Raw genomic sequence first — 21,621 nt, forward strand, 5'->3', positions numbered from 1 at the left:
TTGTGCCTCCTCTTTTCCCAGCGTCACCTTCTGCGTCACGCGAAGAAAATCCTGCGCGGTTGACGCCGCTTGCTGCTCAGGTAACGGCACGTGTGGGGCCGGGGGAGCGGGGAGAAACATTGGCGCGTTCAAGGACGCTGCAGGTGCTCCGCGTCAAACCCAGGGAAAAGGCAAATTTGTGCCGGTGCAGAAAAGCTGATGAACAGTTGCCGTGAACAGAGCGCGCGTGCCTCGTTCCTGCATCGGTCCCTGGGTAGTTACGAGCGTTTTCCTTTCAGGGAAAAGAATGAGCTTTCGCCTACGATAAATTAAGAGCTGCCTGTGACCTTCTTTAGGGTCAAGTGTTTCTCTTCTGTTTGTTCGTACTGATTTTACGGGCAGGTTGGAAATAGCCTTTTATTTTTACACGCGTAATTGTAATTTGTAGTACTACGTGGTGTCAGGAGAGTGAATTTTGGAGCACCCAGGTACTACTAGAAACGTAATGAACGAGACACGATGGAAACTGATACTTCAACTTGATTTTTACTTGATTTTTTTTTCATTAGAGTGTTGACGGCATGTTGTCCTGTGGCTCCATCCACATTCTGTTCAGCGGAGTCTTCAATCTAGGACTTTGAAGGAAAAAAGTTGGTCCTTCCAAAACAGGGCTAGTCATTCATAGGATCGAGGCATAGACTTGGCGAGCCGCTTAAGTACGTGATCGGAATTAAAGCCAAATGCCGCTTCGCGTTGCTGCTGTTGGTCTTCGCTTTCATTAGTTTTCCCGCTGCTCCGTCATGGTTGGGAGCTCTGAATCATCCTTTTTTTCGCTCCCTAACGCATTTTTCTCCCCAAGGAGAGGCTACGTTTAAAAGCTACTTAGTTTCCTCACAAACGCATTGGTCAGTAAAATGGAGTTAGGATGCTTGGAACCACAAAAATGACACCAGTCTTACAGATCTGGACTATTTCTGAACACGTGTTCATCGCGTGCAGATGTCATCGGGATACGGATCATCTGCACTTCGTGCTCTGACGAGACGATCAGCTGAGACAGGGACGAGCTCCAAAAGGAAAGAAAGGTACAACGTCAAAGTTTTGTTTTGTTGTTGGGTTTTGTGGGTTTTTTTTGTGTTTGTGTGTTTTGGGGGTTTTTTTGTTTGTTTTTTTTTTTTTTTTGTTTGGTTGGTTGTTTGTTTTTCCTTAAGAGTGCGACGTTGACTGGTGGCAGCCTGCAGAGCTCTCTTGCTGCCTGACCTCTCTTTTCCTTCTCTGTCACTCCTCTTTCTAGGCAAGTGAGTTCTTGCGAAACTAAAGCTGCCAATGAGCCAAAAAAAAGGCACGGTTGTCTAAAACATGCAGAAGCTCTAGTGGCCTGTCTCAACAACCGCACCAAAGACGATGCCAAATACTTTCTCCTCCACTCAGTTGTAGCCTTCACAGAAGAGGAAGCTTTGTGCTCAACGTTGTTTGTTTTTTTTTTTTCCTTTCCTCTCAGCAGAACGTCAACTGCCGTGAAAGTACGAGACAGGTGGAAAGGATCCCTAGTGGTCTGCAAGTACAAGGTAGGCCTGTGACATGTGTCTGCGTTTTTCCTAAGGTGCTCGTAGCACGGACTTTACAGTTAACACGAGGAACGTGGCAGCTCTCCTTCTATGTGATTTTTTAACGTGAAATATTTTAACGCAAATACTAAAAATAAAGGAGGTCTGTTCTGGAGCGTGGTACGCCTCTGCAAAGCTTGCTTCCCTCCGTCTGTTTTCTCTTCCTGCAAGCACGGTCTTCTGTTTCTGTGCGCTTGCTAGGAAAGGGTGCTGTGAAAATAATGTTGGACTAGAAGAGGAAAGGAACCGTTTGTAAGAGTTGGGATGTTCGGGAGAAACAGGCTTTGTTTTCACGATAAAAGCTGTATGCTTTTTCAGTCAGTCAGTTTTTAAAATGCCTTACAGGAGCACTCGAACACCTTACTGAGATGCTAACATCTGCGCTAAAAGCAATCAAGGTCAAAGAAGAGGCGTGGACAACACGGGACAAATCGGTGTCGCTTCGGTGCGCTTTCCAGGCTTTCCCGAGAAGCGGTAGCAGCCTCGTAACTAGCGACAGAGAGTCCTGATGTGGTTTTGGTGAGTTACTGCTTCTATCGCGTCCTTTTTCCTAACCTGCAGCGCGTAATTTTGACTTTGGTTGGAAAGAGATTTTCCAGAATGGAAATCTTTCTCGTTCAAAGGAGTCGCCTTTTACGAACTTCCCCTCAGAATGGATCTGCAGAGATGACGTGCTCGGCAGTAGAAGTCATCCGCAAGGAGACTTTTCGCGCTCTCTCTGGAAAAAAAAAAAAAAGGGGTAGGTCGATTTCCTTGCACAGACCCAAGCGCGGCACGTCTTCCGATAGTCGACGTACGGCTGATCTTTGGTTCTCGGGTGTAACGGTCGAGAGATCGTAAAGACGCGTTCCTCCGCACGCTCGGGTACGGCCAACAGCGTTAGCAAACCTGCCGGTCCTTTTTGGTAGCCTGATGTATTGCAGCACCGGGGATTTGATATTCCCCACCGCCTGCCCCCCCCCCACCCCTCCCCAAAAATGTAAAACCGTATGGGAGATCTCTTATCTCCCTGATTTTTCTATCGTAAACGAAACTTTAAAAAGAAAGTTAAAATTGTATAACTTCCAAACTGACTTGCGTTGTTTAAACTGCAACTGCCAAATAGCTGTAGCGTATAATTTATTAGGTGTGCTTAAGCAGTTAGGTAGTTGCTCTAAACGTTTAAAAAGAGAGGCAACTGATCGGGTTTTTTTCCCGATCTTTTGGCAGAGCGCTCTGAAGTCCTTTATTTCTGCCTCGCTTTCAGTGGCGCGTTTCCCCGGCAGTTGGGTAGCATCGGTCTCGGCGCAGCTGGCCAGGCGTCCCTCCTAGTCATGTGACGCACGCAAAACCCCTGGTCAAACGATAGCTGTGTAGTTTGGAGGTAGATAATTTAACGGTATGAATTCACAGCTACGCAATTTCAATTAACGCAAAAGGAAAATCAAATATTTTTATAGTATAAGCCTTCTCGTTGTACGTCTGTAAGCGTACGCATGCCTTTTTAGCATAAAATGAATTGCTGAGGTTTGTTCTTTCTTTTTCATTTTACTCTTCAAAGTTTTACGCTTCACTTTCAGCTTTATCGGCCAAGCGAGCGAGATGCGCAGCAGCAGCTGCAGCAGCAGCAGCAGCAGCAGCGCCAGGGCTGGAGCTGTGGCGGCGGATCCGTGAGCGTAGATGCCGATTACGGCGCGCCCTTGTCCTGCAGCCTCACGGGGTTATCTCCCGGCAGCGGTGCTGTAAGGAAGGGACGAGGCGTTTTCCGACACCAGCGAGAGCGTTTACTTCTCTGCGAAGGACGCGTTCAGAATCGCGTCAATTAGTCCTCACGCGGATTTTAAGCGTTCGAATCGCTCGAGCTTTTAAAGGCCGCGTTGTATTTCGAGCTGACCCGTTTGCCTGGCACCCTCCTTTAGCTCGACTGCTACCCTCTCCCTTGTCCTGACCGAATTCCTCTGCTGCCTTCGGTGCTGTTTTTTTTAACGTGCTGAAATATATCCGTTGGGATTTTTGTTTTTCAGATGCCGCGCTGTAAGCGTCCCGTGGTGCTCAGGAGAGACCCCCGGCCCGGGTTTGCCTGCCGGTCGTTGGGCGTGCTGAGGGTAAGGGGCCGGCTGCCAGCCTGCGGGACGGGGGCTGAGGGGGGGCTGCAAGCGTTTGGGGGGGCCGCCCCTCCTTTATCTTTCTAGCAGAGCCCCCCTTTTTGGCGGGGGTGCGTGCGTACATACGCCAACGGCATTATTAAAGTAACGAGCTGCCGGTTGGGGCCGTTTCCCTCATGTTGTGCCTTTTTGGGGGCTGAATAAAAAGGGGGGGGTTGGGGGCCTGGAGGGGCGATGATGTCATTTGGGGCACCCCAACATCACCGGCGGGCTGATGATGCCGTGGAGGAGCAGGTGAGTGGGGAATGGGGGGTCATGGGGGGTCCCCCCCCCCCCCCCCCAAAAAAGGGGGTCACAGCCCAAAAGTGCCTGATAATTCCTGGGGGGGTTCAAAAATTTTTAAAAACTGTAAATCTATCTGTGACGCCTCGAAATAGAGAAAAATCTCTCCTTGTTCTATACATTGAAAAATAATATTCCTTTATATGTATACAAGGATTTCAAAATAGGAACCTATATCTGCCCTATTATCTAAAGGATTTTAGAGCATAAAAAAATTCGGAAGACGTATATAGGGTTTTAAAATACAAAAAGAACTCCCGTCTATATAAATTAAAAAAGAAAGCACTTCCAAATGCAAAAGGGATGATATATTTTATGTGTGAAGGAATTGAAAATAGAAAAAACTCTGAATAGATACCGCTGTCTACACTTACTACGTGTTACATAGAGAGCCTAAATAGGCATTATATGTAATCTAAGAGATGATCTATAAGTGCAAATAGAAATCTAAGTCTATAAAGAGATAAGTGTAAATATACGTAAGTGTAAATAGAGAAGTCTATAAAGACATTTAAGTGTCAAAATACGTAAGTCGACAGATATCTAGTCTGAGCAGGTATTATATATAATGAGTGGGAAATAGGGGGGTATAAGTGAAACATAAATACATTCACTAAATATATATAGAGAGAGGTATGTGTAAATACGTTAAGCGTAAACGTCTATGATAGATAAGGTTTTTAAAATGCAAAGAAACCCTGTTTCTAGAAAGGATTTAAAAACTCTTCACCCCCCCGAAACACCTCTCTGTTGAAGATCCGAAAGCGCTTTCAAAAGCTGCCTCTTCCCTGTTCTCTTTTTCCGTCTTTTCCCATCCTGATTGGGGGCCGGTCCCCCCAACAGGGACTTTCCCCTGCAGGGCCGTGCACACAGAGCGGGACCTGCCGCCGTGGCCTAAAAACACCACAAAACCCCTAATTCGGGGCCTGCAAGGGGTGGGGAAAAAGAAAACCCGCAATTTGGGGGGGAAAAATACCCAACTTGGAGCTCCCGGGAAAGCCAAATCCACCAGGATTTGGGCAGCCGGAAAGCAAAAAAACCCCCATTTTCATGCACAAAACGAAAAAGCAAAAATCACCAAGTTTTGTTGTGAAAAAGCGTTGAAAAACCTCCAAGTGGAATATTTTGGAAAAGGAAAAAACCCCAGCTTTGATATTATAAAAAAGCAAAAAAAACCCCGATTTGGGGAAGCTTTGGGGTGAAACACCAGCCATTTGAGGGGCCCGGACCCCTGGGGTGCTGCCTGCCCCGCCAACCTGCCCGTTGCCCCCCGCCCAAACTCTGACACCCCCCTCCCGCTCCCCCGCCCCCCACTCCCACCCCGCTCTCCCTCCTCCTGCGTTTTGGGTTTGTGCTGAGAACGGCGTCGGTGACGCGGGGCTGCGTGAGTTCCCGCTGCGCAGCGCTTGCACGGCGCCGGGGGCTGTGCTGCTCCTCGCCCCGCCCTGCCGGCGAGCGGGCTGGGGGTGCGCGAGGGCCTGGGAGGGGGCACCGCTGGGAGAGCTGACCCCGGCGGACCCAGGGGGTGTTCCAGGCCCTATGACGTCAGGAAATAAAACTCGGGGGGGAGGTCGGCGGGGGGGCCGCTGCTGGGCTGCGGCTGGCTGGGCGGGCATCGGGCGGTTGGCGGCGAGCCCTTGCTTTCGTTTGTACCGCTTGTCTGTCTGGGGTTTTTCTCTCTGTTGTTTGGGGTTTTTTTTTTTTCCCCCCTTTCCCTCACGAGTGGAGTGTTTTCACTTTTGCCCTTCCAATTCTCTCCCCCCTCCCGCTGAGGGGGCAGCGAGGGAGCGGTTGTGTGGTGCTGAGTTGCCGGCTGGGATTCAACCCCGGCACAAGGTGAGTGGCAAGCCCTGCCTGGCTAAACGCTTTAGGCTCCCCGCGTTATTCCTGCCATCTTGCGAGGCCCTCCTTGTTCTTTCCTGCTGCTTTCAAGTGCCTTGTGCTCCAGCAGCAGGCTGGGAAGGAGGGTTGTGGCAGGAGCGGCGGCACCCCGTGACTCCTTCTCGGGCTGTGAGCTTCGCCCCGCGTGTGGGCTGCCGAGGATCGTGGGCTCTGCAGGGGCCACAGGCAGCCCGCAGAGCTTGAGGCCGAGCCGTTCCTTTCCCCCTGTGAGCATCTGGGGAGGGGGACTGGGGGGGCTGCGGACCCCCGAGGGGGCCGAGGAGTGGGGCTGTGCATCCCGGGGGGGCCGGGGAGTGGGGCCGGGGGGGGCTGCGAGCCCTAGGGGGTCGGGGAGAGGGGCTGGAGGACTTCCGGACCATAGAGACCAGACCAGTCCAGACCAGAGAGTATAGCTGGAGGACTCCCGGACCATAGAGATGGCGGACTCCCAGACCAGAGAGTATGCCTGGAGGACTTCCGGACCATAGAGACGGAGGTTAGATGCATAGAATGTACCCGGGGGACTGCCGCACCATAGAGGAAAATGTCCGGCCTAGAGAGTACAGCTGGAGGACTTCTGGACCATCGAGACGGTCGTCCGGAGCGGAGAGTGCACGTGGGGAACTTCCGGACCACAGAGAGCCAAGTCCGGCCTAGAGAGTACCCCTGGAGGACTGCCGGACCATAGAGAGCAAAGTCCGGCCTAGAGAGTACCCCTGGACCATAGAGAGCAAAGTCCGGCCTAGAGAGTACCCCTGGAGGACTGCCGGACCATAGAGAGCAAAGGCTGGCCTAGAGAGTACCCCTGGAGGACTGCCGGACCATAGAGACGGGAGCTGGACCAGAGAGTACCCCTGGAGGACTGCCGGACCATGGAGAGCAAAGTCCGGCCTAGAGAGTACCCCTGGAGGACTGCCGGACCATAGAGAGCAAAGTCCGGCCTAGAGAGTACCCCTGGAGGACTGCCGGACCATAGAGAGCAAAGTCCGGCCTAGAGAGTACCCCTGGAGGACTGCCGGACCATAGAGAGCAAAGTCCGGCCTAGAGAGTACCCCTGGAGGACTGCCGGACCATAGAGACGGGAGCTGGACCAGAGAGAACCCCTGGAGGACTGCCGGACCATAGAGAGCAAAGTCCGGCCTAGAGAGTACCCCTGGAGGACTCCCGGACCATCGAGATCAAGGTCCCCCAAGAGCTGGGGAGTGGGGCTGTGGGTCCTGGCGGGACTTGAGAGTGGGGCTCCCAGGGGGCTGGAAAATGGTGTGGTCGGGTGCTGTGAGCTCCGGGGGTCCTGGGGCTGAGAAGTGCTTGCAAACGCTGGGGAGGGGCTGCGAGCCCTGCGCATGCGCGGTCCCCGGGCGCCGTGCGCATGCGCGGTCCCCGGGCGCCGTGCGCATGCGCGGTCCCCGGGCGCCGTGCGCATGCGCGGTCCCCGGGCGCCGTGCGCATGCGCGGTCCCCGGGCGCCGTGCGCATGCGCGGTCCCCGGGCGCCGTGCGCATGCGCGGTCCCCGGGCGCCGTGCGCATGCGCGGTCCCCGGGCGCCGTGCGCATGCGCGGTCCCCGGGCGCCGTGCGCATGCGCGGTCCCCGAGCTCCGACTACAACTCCCGGCGTGCCTCGCGCGGGCGGTCCGGTGGAGCCGCGCGCTCATTGGTTGCGGACGGCATTTCAACGGGGCGCCGTGCGCATGCGCGGTCCCGGGGCGCCGACTACAACTCCCGGCGTGCCTCGCGCGGGCGGTCCCGTGGAGCCGCGCGCTGATTGGTTGCGGACGGTATTTCAACGGGGCGCGCGGCGGGCTTTGCACCGAGGCGGCGGCGCAGCGTGAGTGTGAGGAGCCGCGGGCCCGGGGAGCCGGGCTGTGGCGGGGGGGGGGGGGCGGTGGTTCTGCAGGCTCCGGGGACGGGGGCTGGGGGGGCTCCAGGCGGGGGAGGGCCTGTGAGCATCTGGGGAGTGGGGAGTTGGGGGGGGGCTGCGTGCCCTAGGGAGGCCGCGCAGTGGGCCGGGGCGGGGGGGGGGGGGGCGCTTTGTGCAAACAGATCCTCCCTGCGAGTCCCCACTGTCGCCCCGTGGGGCCGGGGACCGCCCAGCCCTCCCTGCAGGCAGACTGGGGGCTTCGCGGGCCGAGTCGAGGGAGGAGCTGCTGGAGAGAGGGCTTAGAAACGCCCTTCTGCCCCCGAAACTGCTGGAGCGTTTGAAGGGGAGGGACAGGTCCAGCCCAGGGCTGTTCCAGGAGCAAAAGCTGGTCCCAGCCAGCTCGCCTCTGCTCCCCCGGCACCGGGATCGGACCTTTCAGCCCCGTTTCTGCCCGAAGCATCACGCAAGCGCTTGCCCTCCCCGGGGGCACCTTTGGGACTTGAGAAGAGGCGCAGCAGCTGGGGTTTTGGGCTCAGAAATGGGCGCTAAGTGAGCTGGTTTGGGGGCCCAAAGCAGAAGCCGGTTTGGCCGTTTGTGCGGGGGGATGGGAGGGCGTTGGGGGCTGCGGGGGAAAGCAGGGGGTGGGCAGGGTGCGTGGACCCTCTCCGGGGAGGGGTCGGGTCTGGTCCTGCTGGACCCCGAAGTGCGGGAGGCCGGCACGCACCAGGCCCAACTCAACGTCTGCGGTGGTCTCTGGGGGGAAGAGGTGGTCTCTGCTTTTCAGACCCCGTACGCCCTCTTCGAGTCCAGCTCTTGCTTGTCGACTGCTTAGAATAGTTATTAACTAATTAGTCGTACAAACTCATTAATGCTTATACAATGTCCAACTATGATATTTAATCCTAATAGCCGAGTTTTGACGGCGATTGGTTTACGACCTTGTCAAAAGCCCAGGCTGTTGTAAATAGCCGGAGCTTGTAAGGAGAAGGAGCTGAAATCAACGGTGCAGAGCGGGAGCTTCAATTAGCCAGAACCGTAGCAAGCAGGAGCTGGAACGAGACGGGGTGTCTGCTGTCTGGGGCATGCCTTAGCCAGAGGCAAAATTACCAGCAGCTGTAACGAGCGGGAGCTGCGATTCGCTGCAGTGTCTGTTTGCCGGAGCATCCGTCGGCCAGACTGCACTCCCAGCACGGCTGAAGAGCAGCCGGGCGCAGGCAGGGCTGTCCCCGGCGAGGCGCTCCGAGCGGCAGGGAGGCGAGTTGTCCTTCTGCCAGCGGGGAGTCCGGCCTCTTCCCTCGGGGATTAAATCCACGCCACGCGTGGATCCGCTCTCTTTGCGTGGAGGGTCTCTCCCGGACCCGTTCCCGAGGGCTGAAGTGAGGTGGGGGTCCCCCGGCTCTCCCCGGGGGGCAGGCGGCAGCACGAGGCGGCGGTGTCTCCCCGGTACCCGGCAAAGGGGAGCGAAACCGGCCGGCTGGAGCTCCGGGGGTGCACAGCCCGGCCCCGCACGGCAGAATCCTTCCCTGGGTTTTCACCGTTGGCTGGGTGTGACAAACAGGTTCATTTTGTGCCTCCTCTTTTCCCAGCGTCACCTTCTGCGTCACGCGAAGAAAATCCTGCGCGGTTGACGCCGCTTGCTGCTCAGGTAACGGCACGTGTGGGGCCGGGGGAGCGGGGAGAAACATTGGCGCGTTCAAGGACGCTGCAGGTGCTCCGCGTCAAACCCAGGGAAAAGGCAAATTTGTGCCGGTGCAGAAAAGCTGATGAACAGTTGCCGTGAACAGAGCGCGCGCGCCTCGTTCCTGCATCGGTCCCTGGGTAGTTACGAGCGTTTTCCTTTCAGGGAAAAGAATGAGCTTTCGCCTACGATAAATTAAGAGCTGCCTGTGACCTTCTTTAGGGTCAAGTGTTTCTCTTCTGTTTGTTCGTACTGATTTTACGGGCAGGTTGGAAATAGCCTTTTATTTTTACACGCGTAATTGTAATTTGTAGTACTACGTGGTGTCAGGAGAGTGAATTTTGGAGCACCCAGGTACTACTAGAAACGTAATGAACGAGACACGATGGAAACTGATACTTCAACTTGATTTTTACTTGATTTTTTTTTCATTAGAGTGTTGACGGCATGTTGTCCTGTGGCTCCATCCACATTCTGTTCAGCGGAGTCTTCAATCTAGGACTTTGAAGGAAAAAAGTTGGTCCTTCCAAAACAGGGCTAGTCATTCATAGGATCGAGGCATAGACTTGGCGAGCCGCTTAAGTACGTGATCGGAATTAAAGCCAAATGCCGCTTCGCGTTGCTGCTGTTGGTCTTCGCTTTCATTAGTTTTCCCGCTGCTCCGTCATGGTTGGGAGCTCTGAATCATCCTTTTTTTCGCTCCCTAACGCATTTTTCTCCCCAAGGAGAGGCTACGTTTAAAAGCTACTTAGTTTCCTCACAAACGCATTGGTCAGTAAAATGGAGTTAGGATGCTTGGAACCACAAAAATGACACCAGTCTTACAGATCTGGACTATTTCTGAACACGTGTTCATCGCGTGCAGATGTCATCGGGATACGGATCATCTGCACTTCGTGCTCTGACGAGACGATCAGCTGAGACAGGGACGAGCTCCAAAAGGAAAGAAAGGTACAACGTCAAAGTTTTGTTTTGTTGTTGGGTTTTGTGGGGTTTTTTTGTGTTTGTGTGTTTTGGGGGTTTTTTTGTTTGTTTTTTTTTTTTTTGTTTGGTTGGTTGTTTGTTTTTCCTTAAGAGTGCGACGTTGACTGGTGGCAGCCTGCAGAGCTCTCTTGCTGCCTGACCTCTCTTTTCCTTCTCTGTCACTCCTCTTTCTAGGCAAGTGAGTTCTTGCGAAACTAAAGCTGCCAATGAGCCAAAAAAAAGGCACGGTTGTCTAAAACATGCAGAAGCTCTAGTGGCCTGTCTCAACAACCGCACCAAAGACGATGCCAAATACTTTCTCCTCCACTCAGTTGTAGCCTTCACAGAAGAGGAAGCTTTGTGCTCAACGTTGTTTGTTTTTTTTTTTTCCTTTCCTCTCAGCAGAACGTCAACTGCCGTGAAAGTACGAGACAGGTGGAAAGGATCCCTAGTGGTCTGCAAGTACAAGGTAGGCCTGTGACATGTGTCTGCGTTTTTCCTAAGGTGCTCGTAGCACGGACTTTACAGTTAACACGAGGAACGTGGCAGCTCTCCTTCTATGTGATTTTTTAACGTGAAATATTTTAACGCAAATACTAAAAATAAAGGAGGTCTGTTCTGGAGCGTGGTACGCCTCTGCAAAGCTTGCTTCCCTCCGTCTGTTTTCTCTTCCTGCAAGCACGGTCTTCTGTTTCTGTGCGCTTGCTAGGAAAGGGTGCTGTGAAAATAATGTTGGACTAGAAGAGGAAAGGAACCGTTTGTAAGAGTTGGGATGTTCGGGAGAAACAGGCTTTGTTTTCACGATAAAAGCTGTATGCTTTTTCAGTCAGTCAGTTTTTAAAATGCCTTACAGGAGCACTCGAACACCTTACTGAGATGCTAACATCTGCGCTAAAAGCAATCAAGGTCAAAGAAGAGGCGTGGACAACACGGGACAAATCGGTGTCGCTTCGGTGCGCTTTCCAGGCTTTCCCGAGAAGCGGTAGCAGCCTCGTAACTAGCGACAGAGAGTCCTGATGTGGTTTTGGTGAGTTACTGCTTCTATCGCGTCCTTTTTCCTAACCTGCAGCGCGTAATTTTGACTTTGGTTGGAAAGAGATTTTCCAGAATGGAAATCTTTCTCGTTCAAAGGAGTCGCCTTTTACGAACTTCCCCTCAGAATGGATCTGCAGAGATGACGTGCTCGGCAGTAGAAGTCATCCGCAAGGAGACTTTTCGCGCTCTCTCTGGAAAAAAAAAAAAAAGGGGTAGGTCGATTTCCTTGCACAGACCCAAGCGCGGCACGTCTTCCGATAGTCGACGTACGGCTGATCTTTGGTTCTCGGGTGTAACGGTCGAGAGATCGTAAAGACGCGTTCCTCCGCACGCTCGGGTACGGCCAACAGCGTTAGCAAACCTGCCGGTCCTTTTTGGTAGCCTGATGTATTGCAGCACCGGGGATTTGATATTCCCCACCGCCTGCCCCCCCCCCACCCCTCCCCAAAAATGTAAAACCGTATGGGAGATCTCTTATCTCCCTGATTTTTCTATCGTAAACGAAACTTTAAAAAGAAAGTTAAAATTGTATAACTTCCAAACTGACTTGCGTTGTTTAAACTGCAACTGCCAAATAGCTGTAGCGTATAATTTATTAGGTGTGCTTAAGCAGTTAGGTAGTTGCTCTAAACGTTTAAAAAGAGAGGCAACTGATCGGGTTTTTTTCCCGATCTTTTGGCAGAGCGCTCTGAAGTCCTTTATTTCTGCCTCGCTTTCAGTGGCGCGTTTCCCCGGCAGTTGGGTAGCATCGGTCTCGGCGCAGCTGGCCAGGCGTCCCTCCTAGTCATGTGACGCACGCAAAACCCCTGGTCAAACGATAGCTGTGTAGTTTGGAGGTAGATAATTTAACGGTATGAATTCACAGCTACGCAATTTCAATTAACGCAAAAGGAAAATCAAATATTTTTATAGTATAAGCCTTCTCGTTGTACGTCTGTAAGCGTACGCATGCCTTTTTAGCATAAAATGAATTGCTGAGGTTTGTTCTTTCTTTTTCATTTTACTCTTCAAAGTTTTACGCTTCACTTTCAGCTTTATCGGCCAAGCGAGCGAGATGCGCAGCAGCAGCTGCAGCAGCAGCAGCAGCAGCAGCGCCAGGGCTGGAGCTGTGGCGGCGGATCCGTGAGCGTAGATGCCGATTACGGCGCGCCCTTGTCCTGCAGCCTCACGGGGTTATCTCCCGGCAGCGGTGCTGTAAGGAAGGGACGAGGCGTTTTCCGACACCAGCGAGAGCGTTTACTTCTCTGCGAAGGACGCGTTCAGAATCGCGTCAATTAGTCCTCACGCGGATTTTAAGCGTTCGGATCGCTCGAGCTTTTAAAGGCCGCGTTGTATTTCGAGCTGACCCGTTTGCCTGGCACCCTCCTTTAGCTCGACTGCTACCCTCTCCCTTGTCCTGACCGAATTCCTCTGCTGCCTTCGGTGCTGTTTTTTTTAACGTGCTGAAATATATCCGTTGGGATTTTTGTTTTTCAGATGCCGCGCTGTAAGCGTCCCGTGGTGCTCAGGAGAGACCCCCGGCCCGGGTTTGCCTGCCGGTCGTTGGGCGTGCTGAGGGTAAGGGGCCGGCTGCCAGCCTGCGGGACGGGGGCTGAGGGGGGGCTGCAAGCGTTTGGGGGGGCCGCCCCTCCTTTATCTTTCTAGCAGAGCCCCCCTTTTTGGCGGGGGTGCGTGCGTACATACGCCAACGGCATTATTAAAGTAACGAGCTGCCGGTTGGGGCCGTTTCCCTCATGTTGTGCCTTTTTGGGGGCTGAATAAAAAGGGGGGGGTTGGGGGCCTGGAGGGGCGATGATGTCATTTGGGGCACCCCAACATCACCGGCGGGCTGATGATGCCGTGGAGGAGCAGGTGAGTGGGGAATGGGGGGTCATGGGGGGTCCCCCCCCCCCCGCCCAAAAAAGGGGGTCACAGCCCAAAAGTGCCTGATAATTCCTGGGGGGGTTCAAAAATTTTTAAAAACTGTAAATCTATCTGTGACGCCTCGAAATAGAGAAAAATCTCTCCTTGTTCTATACATTGAAAAATAATATTCCTTTATATGTATACAAGGATTTCAAAATAGGAACCTATATCTGCCCTATTATCTAAAGGATTTTAGAGCATAAAAAAATTCGGAAGACGTATATAGGGTTTTAAAATACAAAAAGAACTCCCGTCTATATAAATTAAAAAAGAAAGCACTTCCAAATGCAAAAGGGATGATATATTTTATGTGTGAAGGAATTGAAAATAGAAAAAACTCTGAATAGATACCGCTGTCTACACTTACTACGTGTTACATAGAGAGCCTAAATAGGCATTATATGTAATCTAAGAGATGATCTATAAGTGCAAATAGAAATCTAAGTCTATAAAGAGATAAGTGTAAATATACGTAAGTGTAAATAGAGAAGTCTATAAAGACATTTAAGTGTCAAAATACGTAAGTCGACAGATATCTAGTCTGAGCAGGTATTATATATAATGAGTGGGAAATAGGGGGGTATAAGTGAAACATAAATACATTCACTAAATATATAGAGAGAGAGGTATGTGTAAATACGTTAAGCGTAAACGTCTATGATAGATAAGGTTTTTAAAATGCAAAGAAACCCTGTTTCTAGAAAGGATTTAAAAACTCTTCACCCCCCCGAAACACCTCTCTGTTGAAGATCCGAAAGCGCTTTCAAAAGCTGCCTCTTCCCTGTTCTCTTTTTCCGTCTTTTCCCATCCTGATTGGGGGCCGGTCCCCCCAACAGGGACTTTCCCCTGCAGGGCCGTGCACACAGAGCGGGACCTGCCGCCGTGGCCTAAAAACACCACAAAACCCCTAATTCGGGGCCTGCAAGGGGTGGGGAAAAAGAAAACCCGCAATTTGGGGGGGAAAAATACCCAACTTGGAGCTCCCGGGAAAGCCAAATCCACCAGGATTTGGGCAGCCGGAAAGCAAAAAAACCCCCATTTTCATGCACAAAACGAAAAAGCAAAAATCACCAAGTTTTGTTGTGAAAAAGCGTTGAAAAACCTCCAAGTGGAATATTTTGGAAAAGGAAAAAACCCCAGCTTTGATATTATAAAAAAGCAAAAAAAACCCCGATTTGGGGAAGCTTTGGGGTGAAACACCAGCCATTTGAGGGGCCCGGACCCCTGGGGTGCTGCCTGCCCCGCCAACCTGCCCGTTGCCCCCCGCCCAAACTCTGACACCCCCCTCCCGCTCCCCCGCCCCCCACTCCCACCCCGCTCTCCCTCCTCCTGCGTTTTGGGTTTGTGCTGAGAACGGCGTCGGTGACGCGGGGCTGCGTGAGTTCCCGCTGCGCAGCGCTTGCACGGCGCCGGGGGCTGTGCTGCTCCTCGCCCCGCCCTGCCGGCGAGCGGGCTGGGGGTGCGCGAGGGCCTGGGAGGGGGCACCGCTGGGAGAGCTGACCCCGGCGGACCCAGGGGGTGTTCCAGGCCCTATGACGTCAGGAAATAAAACTCGGGGGGGAGGTCGGCGGGGGGGCCGCTGCTGGGCTGCGGCTGGCTGGGCGGGCATCGGGCGGTTGGCGGCGAGCCCTTGCTTTCGTTTGTACCGCTTGTCTGTCTGGGGTTTTTCTCTCTGTTGTTTGGGGTTTTTTTTTTTCCCCCCTTTCCCTCACGAGTGGAGTGTTTTCACTTTTGCCCTTCCAATTCTCTCCCCCCTCCCGCTGAGGGGGCAGCGAGGGAGCGGTTGTGTGGTGCTGAGTTGCCGGCTGGGATTCAACCCCGGCACAAGGTGAGTGGCAAGCCCTGCCTGGCTAAACGCTTTAGGCTCCCCGCGTTATTCCTGCCATCTGGCGAGGCCCTCCTTGTTCTTTCCTGCTGCTTTCAAGTGCCTTGTGCTCCAGCAGCAGGCTGGGAAGGAGGGTTGTGGCAGGAGCGGCGGCCCCCCGTGACTCCTTCTCGGGCTGTGAGCTTCGCCCCGCGTGTGGGCTGCCGAGGATCGTGGGCTCTGCAGGGGCCACAGGCAGCCCGCAGAGCTTGAGGCCGAGCCGTTCCTTTCCCCCTGTGAGCATCTGGGGAGGGGGACTGGGGGGGCTGCGGACCCCCGAGGGGGCCGAGGAGTGGGGCTGTGCATCCCGGGGGGGCCGGGGAGTGGGGCCGGGGGGGGCTGCGAGCCCTAGGGGGTTGGGGAGAGGGGCTGGAGGACTTCCGGACCATAGAGACCAGACCAGTCCAGACCAGAGAGTATAGCTGGAGGACTCCCGGACCATAGAGATGGCGGACTCCCAGACCAGAGAGTATGCCTGGAGGACTTCCGGACCATAGAGACGGAGGTTAGATGCATAGAATGTACCCGGGGGACTGCCGCACCATAGAGGAAAATGTCCGGCCTAGAGAGTACCCCTGGAGGACTGCCGGACCATAGAGAGCAAAGTCCGGCCTAGAGAGTACCCCGGACCATAGAGAGCAAAGTCCGGCCTAGAGAGTACCCCTGGAGGACTGCCGGACCATAGAGAGCAAAGGCTGGCCTAGAGAGTACCCCTGGAGGACTGCCGGACCATAGAGACGGGAGCTGGACCAGAGAGTACCCCTGGAGGACTGCCGGACCATGGAGAGCAAAGTCCGGCCTAGAGAGTACCCCTGGAGGACTGCCGGACCATAGAGAGCAAAGTCCGGCCTAGAGAGTACCCCTGGAGGACTGCCGGACCATAGAGAGCAAAGTCCGGCCTAGAGAGTACCCCTGGAGGACTGCCGGACCATAGAGACGGGAGCTGGACCAGAGAGAACCCCTGGAGGACTGCCGGACCATAGAGAGCAAAGTCCGGCCTAGAGAGTACCCCTGGAGGACTCCCGGACCATCGAGATCAAGGTCCCCCAAGAGCTGGGGAGTGGGGCTGTGGGTCCTGGCGGGACTTGAGAGTGGGGCTCCCAGGGGGCTGGAAAATGGTGTGGTCGGGTGCTGTGAGCTCCGGGGGTCCTGGGGCTGAGAAGTGCTTGCAAACGCTGGGGAGGGGCTGCGAGCCCTGCGCATGCGCGGTCCCCGGGCGCCGTGCGCATGCGCGGTCCCCGGGCGCCGTGCGCATGCGCGGTCCCCGGGCGCCGTGCGCATGCGCGGTCCCCGGGCGCCGTGCGCATGCGCGGTCCCCGGGCGCCGTGCGCATGCGCGGTCCCCGGGCGCCGTGCGCATGCGCGGTCCCCGGGCGCCGTGCGCATGCGCGGTCCCCGGGCGCCGTGCGCATGCGCGGTCCCCGGGCGCCGTGCGCATGCGCGGTCCCCGGGCGCCGTGCGCATGCGCGGTCCCCGGGCGCCGTGCGCATGCGCGGTCCCCGAGCTCCGACTACAACTCCCGGCGTGCCTCGCGCGGGCGGTCCGGTGGAGCCGCGCGCTGATTGGTTGCGGACGGTATTTCAACGGGGCGCCGTGCGCATGCGCGGTCCCGGGGCGCCGACTACAACTCCCGGCGTGCCTCGCGCGGGCGGTCCCGTGGAGCCGCGCGCTGATTGGTTGCGGACGGTATTTCAACGGGGCGCGCGGCGGGCTTTGCACCGAGGCGGCGGCGCAGCGTGAGTGTGAGGAGCCGCGGGCCCGGGGAGCCGGGCTGTGGCGGGGGGGGGGGGGGGGGGGGGCGGTTCTGCAGGCTCTGGGGACGGGGGCTGGGGGGGCTCCAGGCGGGGGAGGGCCTGTGAGCATCTGGGGAGTGGGGAGTTGGGGGGGGGCTGCGTGCCCTAGGGGGGCCGCGCAGTGGGCCGGGGCGGGGGGGGGGGGGGCGCTTTGTGCAAACAGATCCTCCCTGCGAGTCCCCACTGTCGCCCCGTGGGGCCGGGGACCGCCCAGCCCTCCCTGCAGGCAGACTGGGGGCTTCGCGGGCCGAGTCGAGGGAGGAGCTGCTGGAGAGAGGGCTTAGAAACGCCCTTCTGCCCCCGAAACTGCTGGAGCGTTTGAAGGGGAGGGACAGGTCCAGCCCAGGGCTGTTCCAGGAGCAAAAGCTGGTCCCAGCCAGCTCGCCTCTGCTCCCCCGGCACCGGGATCGGACCTTTCAGCCCCGTTTCTGCCCGAAGCATCACGCAAGCGCTTGCCCTCCCCGGGGGCACCTTTGGGACTTGAGAAGAGGCGCAGCAGCTGGGGTTTTGGGCTCAGAAATGGGCGCTAAGTGAGCTGGTTTGGGGGCCCAAAGCAGAAGCCGGTTTGGCCGTTTGTGCGGGGGGATGGGAGGGCGTTGGGGGCTGCGGGGGAAAGCAGGGGGTGGGCAGGGTGCGTGGACCCTCTCCGGGGAGGGGTCGGGTCTGGTCCTGCTGGACCCCGAAGTGCGGGAGGCCGGCACGCACCAGGCCCAACTCAACGTCTGCGGTGGTCTCTGGGGGGAAGAGGTGGTCTCTGCTTTTCAGACCCCGTACGCCCTCTTCGAGTCCAGCTCTTGCTTGTCGACTGCTTAGAATAGTTATTAACTAATTAGTCGTACAAACTCATTAATGCTTATACAATGTCCAACTATGATATTTAATCCTAATAGCCGAGTTTTGACGGCGATTGGTTTACGACCTTGTCAAAAGCCCAGGCTGTTGTAAATAGCCGGAGCTTGTAAGGAGAAGGAGCTGAAATCAACGGTGCAGAGCGGGAGCTTCAATTAGCCAGAACCGTAGCAAGCAGGAGCTGGAACGAGACGGGGTGTCTGCTGTCTGGGGCATGCCTTAGCCAGAGGCAAAATTACCAGCAGCTGTAACGAGCGGGAGCTGCGATTCGCTGCAGTGTCTGTTTGCCGGAGCATCCGTCGGCCAGACTGCACTCCCAGCACGGCTGAAGAGCAGCCGGGCGCAGGCAGGGCTGTCCCCGGCGAGGCGCTCCGAGCGGCAGGGAGGCGAGTTGTCCTTCTGCCAGCGGGGAGTCCGGCCTCTTCCCTCGGGGATTAAATCCACGCCACGCGTGGATCCGCTCTCTTTGCGTGGAGGGTCTCTCCCGGACCCGTTCCCGAGGGCTGAAGTGAGGTGGGGGTCCCCCGGCTCTCCCCGGGGGGCAGGCGGCAGCACGAGGCGGCGGTGTCTCCCCGGTACCCGGCAAAGGGGAGCGAAACCGGCCGGCTGGAGCTCCGGGGGTGCACAGCCCGGCCCCGCACGGCAGAATCCTTCCCTGGGTTTTCACCGTTGGCTGGGTGTGACAAACAGGTTCATTTTGTGCCTCCTCTTTTCCCAGCGTCACCTTCTGCGTCACGCGAAGAAAATCCTGCGCGGTTGACGCCGCTTGCTGCTCAGGTAACGGCACGTGTGGGGCCGGGGGAGCGGGGAGAAACATTGGCGCGTTCAAGGACGCTGCAGGTGCTCCGCGTCAAACCCAGGGAAAAGGCAAATTTGTGCCGGTGCAGAAAAGCTGATGAACAGTTGCCGTGAACAGAGCGCGCGTGCCTCGTTCCTGCATCGGTCCCTGGGTAGTTACGAGCGTTTTCCTTTCAGGGAAAAGAATGAGCTTTCGCCTACGATAAATTAAGAGCTGCCTGTGACCTTCTTTAGGGTCAAGTGTTTCTCTTCTGTTTGTTCGTACTGATTTTACGGGCAGGTTGGAAATAGCCTTTTATTTTTACACGCGTAATTGTAATTTGTAGTACTACGTGGTGTCAGGAGAGTGAATTTTGGAGCACCCAGGTACTACTAGAAACGTAATGAACGAGACACGATGGAAACTGATACTTCAACTTGATTTTTACTTGATTTTTTTTTCATTAGAGTGTTGACGGCATGTTGTCCTGTGGCTCCATCCACATTCTGTTCAGCGGAGTCTTCAATCTAGGACTTTGAAGGAAAAAAGTTGGTCCTTCCAAAACAGGGCTAGTCATTCATAGGATCGAGGCATAGACTTGGCGAGCCGCTTAAGTACGTGATCGGAATTAAAGCCAAATGCCGCTTCGCGTTGCTGCTGTTGGTCTTCGCTTTCATTAGTTTTCCCGCTGCTCCGTCATGGTTGGGAGCTCTGAATCATCCTTTTTTTCGCTCCCTAACGCATTTTTCTCCCCAAGGAGAGGCTACGTTTAAAAGCTACTTAGTTTCCTCACAAACGCATTGGTCAGTAAAATGGAGTTAGGATGCTTGGAACCACAAAAATGACACCAGTCTTACAGATCTGGACTATTTCTGAACACGTGTTCATCGCGTGCAGATGTCATCGGGATACGGATCATCTGCACTTCGTGCTCTGACGAGACGATCAGCTGAGACAGGGACGAGCTCCAAAAGGAAAGAAAGGTACAACGTCAAAGTTTTGTTTTGTTGTTGGGTTTTGTGGGTTTTTTTTGTGTTTGTGTGTTTTGGGGGTTTTTTTGTTTGTTGTTTTTTTTTTTTTGTTTGGTTGGTTGTTTGTTTTTCCTTAAGAGTGCGACGTTGACTGGTGGCAGCCTGCAGAGCTCTCTTGCTGCCTGACCTCTCTTTTCCTTCTCTGTCACTCCTCTTTCTAGGCAAGTGAGTTCTTGCGAAACTAAAGCTGCCAATGAGCCAAAAAAAAGGCACGGTTGTCTAAAACATGCAGAAGCTCTAGTGGCCTGTCTCAACAACCGCACCAAAGACGATGCCAAATACTTTCTCCTCCACTCAGTTGTAGCCTTCACAGAAGAGGAAGCTTTGTGCTCAACGTTGTTTGTTTTTTTTTTTTCCTTTCCTCTCAGCAGAACGTCAACTGCCGTGAAAGTACGAGACAGGTGGAAAGGATCCCTAGTGGTCTGCAAGTACAAGGTAGGCCTGTGACATGTGTCTGCGTTTTTCCTAAGGTGCTCGTAGCACGGACTTTACAGTTAACACGAGGAACGTGGCAGCTCTCCTTCTATGTGATTTTTTAACGTGAAATATTTTAACGCAAATACTAAAAATAAAGGAGGTCTGTTCTGGAGCGTGGTACGCCTCTGCAAAGCTTGCTTCCCTCCGTCTGTTTTCTCTTCCTGCAAGCACGGTCTTCTGTTTCTGTGCGCTTGCTAGGAAAGGGTGCTGTGAAAATAATGTTGGACTAGAAGAGGAAAGGAACCGTTTGTAAGAGTTGGGATGTTCGGGAGAAACAGGCTTTGTTTTCACGATAAAAGCTGTATGCTTTTTCAGTCAGTCAGTTTTTAAAATGCCTTACAGGAGCACTCGAACACCTTACTGAGATGCTAACATCTGCGCTAAAAGCAATCAAGGTCAAAGAAGAGGCGTGGACAACACGGGACAAATCGGTGTCGCTTCGGTGCGCTTTCCAGGCTTTCCCGAGAAGCGGTAGCAGCCTCGTAACTAGCGACAGAGAGTCCTGATGTGGTTTTGGTGAGTTACTGCTTCTATCGCGTCCTTTTTCCTAACCTGCAGCGCGTAATTTTGACTTTGGTTGGAAAGAGATTTTCCAGAATGGAAATCTTTCTCGTTCAAAGGAGTCGCCTTTTACGAACTTCCCCTCAGAATGGATCTGCAGAGATGACGTGCTCGGCAGTAGAAGTCATCCGCAAGGAGACTTTTCGCGCTCTCTCTGGAAAAAAAAAAAAAAGGGGTAGGTCGATTTCCTTGCACAGACCCAAGCGCGGCACGTCTTCCGATAGTCGACGTACGGCTGATCTTTGGTTCTCGGGTGTAACGGTCGAGAGATCGTAAAGACGCGTTCCTCCGCACGCTCGGGTACGGCCAACAGCGTTAGCAAACCTGCCGGTCCTTTTTGGTAGCCTGATGTATTGCAGCACCGGGGATTTGATATTCCCCACCGCCTGCCCCCCCCCCACCCCTCCCCAAAAATGTAAAACCGTATGGGAGATCTCTTATCTCCCTGATTTTTCTATCGTAAACGAAACTTTAAAAAGAAAGTTAAAATTGTATAACTTCCAAACTGACTTGCGTTGTTTAAACTGCAACTGCCAAATAGCTGTAGCGTATAATTTATTAGGTGTGCTTAAGCAGTTAGGTAGTTGCTCTAAACGTTTAAAAAGAGAGGCAACTGATCGGGTTTTTTTCCCGATCTTTTGGCAGAGCGCTCTGAAGTCCTTTATTTCTGCCTCGCTTTCAGTGGCGCGTTTCCCCGGCAGTTGGGTAGCATCGGTCTCGGCGCAGCTGGCCAGGCGTCCCTCCTAGTCATGTGACGCACGCAAAACCCCTGGTCAAACGATAGCTGTGTAGTTTGGAGGTAGATAATTTAACGGTATGAATTCACAGCTACGCAATTTCAATTAACGCAAAAGGAAAATCAAATATTTTTATAGTATAAGCCTTCTCGTTGTACGTCTGTAAGCGTACGCATGCCTTTTTAGCATAAAATGAATTG

General features: G+C 54.3%; 3 long non-coding RNA genes across 3 annotated transcripts; all 3 read left to right on the plus strand.

The window, feature by feature from the left end:
- The first annotated feature begins 109 nt into the window (after positions 1–109).
- On the plus strand, positions 110–2,611 carry LOC142082346 (uncharacterized). The gene is made up of 4 exons (XR_012673683.1): positions 110–1,064; positions 1,484–1,547; positions 1,932–2,105; positions 2,210–2,611. It is a non-coding gene; the product is annotated as an uncharacterized LOC142082346 (long non-coding RNA).
- Positions 2,612–9,722: 7,111 nt separating this feature from the next.
- LOC142082347 (uncharacterized) lies at positions 9,723–11,646 on the plus strand. The gene is made up of 5 exons (XR_012673684.1): positions 9,723–10,011; positions 10,257–10,380; positions 10,798–10,861; positions 11,246–11,419; positions 11,524–11,646. It is a non-coding gene; the product is annotated as an uncharacterized LOC142082347 (long non-coding RNA).
- A 7,165-nt stretch (positions 11,647–18,811) lies between these two features.
- LOC142082348 (uncharacterized) lies at positions 18,812–21,145 on the plus strand. The gene is made up of 4 exons (XR_012673685.1): positions 18,812–19,598; positions 20,018–20,081; positions 20,466–20,639; positions 20,744–21,145. It is a non-coding gene; the product is annotated as an uncharacterized LOC142082348 (long non-coding RNA).
- The last annotated feature ends 476 nt before the right edge of the window (positions 21,146–21,621 follow it).

The sequence above is a fragment of the Calonectris borealis genome, chromosome 4 (genome assembly GCF_964195595.1).
Source record: "Calonectris borealis chromosome 4, bCalBor7.hap1.2, whole genome shotgun sequence".
In the NCBI taxonomy this organism is placed as follows: domain Eukaryota; kingdom Metazoa; phylum Chordata; class Aves; order Procellariiformes; family Procellariidae; genus Calonectris; species Calonectris borealis.